Here is a 1,571-nt window from a genome sequence, read left to right as displayed (position 1 = left end):
CATAGTAGAACACAGATGAAGCTTCTAATTTGATGTAATAGCCAGTAAGAAGTAGTACAATTCAAATTTTAGGTTCTGATTATTTACTTTATAGCTGGCTTCGGTGCCTTGGACATGAGCTAGGACCTTAAAATTCTGCATGAAAGGAGGACTAGCAGCCGAGTTGCACGGGAGAATGTGAAAAGTGTTCATATGTAGTAAAAACCTGAGAAATCCGTCCGTTTTCGTCATTTGTTATCGAATCGACTTAAAGCCTGATCGTCACATTGGCCGCTCTTCTCTCTGAAACGGTTGTACTTATCGTCTGCAAAGCTATGTCGCGTGCTGCGGTATGCGGAGACACTAAAAGCACCATAGTAGAACACAGATGAAGCTTCTAAGTTGATGTAACAGCCAGTAAGAAGTAGTACAATTCAAGTTTTAGATATTGATTATTAACTTTTTAGCTGGCTTTGGTGCCTTGGACATGAGCTAGAACCTTAACAATCTGCATGAAAGGAGGACTAGCAGCCGAGTTGCACGGGAGAATGTGAGAAGTGTTCATATGTAGTAAAAACCTGAGAAATCCGACCGTTTTCGTCATTTGTTATCGAATCGACTTAAAGCCAGATCGTCACTTGGCCGCTCTTCTCTCTGGAACGGTTGTACTTATCGTCTGCAAAGCTATGTCGCGTGCTGCGGTATGCGGAGACACTAAAAGCACCATAGTAGAACACAGATGAAGCTTCTAAGTTGATGTAATAGCAAGTAAGAAGTAGTACAATTCAAGTTTTAGGTACCGATTATTGACTTTTTAGGTGGCTTTTTGTGCCTTGGACATGAGGTAGGACCTTACGAATCTGCATGAAAGGAGGACTAGCAGCCGAGTTGCACGGGAGAATGTGAGAAGTGTTCATATGTAGTAAAAACCTGAGAAATCCGACCGTTTTCGTCATTTGTTATCGAATCGACTTAAAGCCAGATCGTCACTTGGCCGCTCTTCTCTCTGGAACGGTTGTACTTATCGTCTGCAAAGCTATGACGTGTGCTGCGGTATGCGGAGACACTAAAAGCACCATAGTAGAACACATATGAAGCTTCTAAGTTGATGTAATAGCAAGTAAGAAGTAGTACAATTCAAGTTTTATGTACTGATTATTGACTTTTTGGCTGGCTTTGGTGCCTTGGACATGAGCTAGGACCTTAAGATTCTGCATGAAAGGAGGACTAGCGGCCGAGTTGCACGGGCGAATGTGGAATGTATTCATATGTAGTAAAAACCTAAATATTCGCCCGTTATCGTCATTTGTTATCGAATCGACTTAAAGCCAGATCTTCACATTGGTCGCTCTTCTGTCTGAAACGGTTGTTCTTATCGTCTGCAAAGCTGTGACGTGTGCTGCGGTATGCGGAGACACTAAAACCACCATAGTAAAACACAGATGAAGCTTCTAAGTTGGTGTAATAGCCAGTAAGAAGTAGTACAACTCAAGTTTTAGGTATCGTTTATTGACCTTTTAGCTGGCTTTGGGGCCTTGGACATGAGCTAGGACCTTGAGATTCTGCATAAACGGAGGACTAGAAGCCGAGTT

Source organism: Schistocerca gregaria, unplaced genomic scaffold (assembly GCF_023897955.1).
Source record: "Schistocerca gregaria isolate iqSchGreg1 unplaced genomic scaffold, iqSchGreg1.2 ptg000224l, whole genome shotgun sequence".
NCBI classification, from domain to species: domain Eukaryota; kingdom Metazoa; phylum Arthropoda; class Insecta; order Orthoptera; family Acrididae; genus Schistocerca; species Schistocerca gregaria.
The sequence above is the reverse complement of the archived record's forward strand: the minus strand, read 5'-3'. Positions refer to the sequence as shown.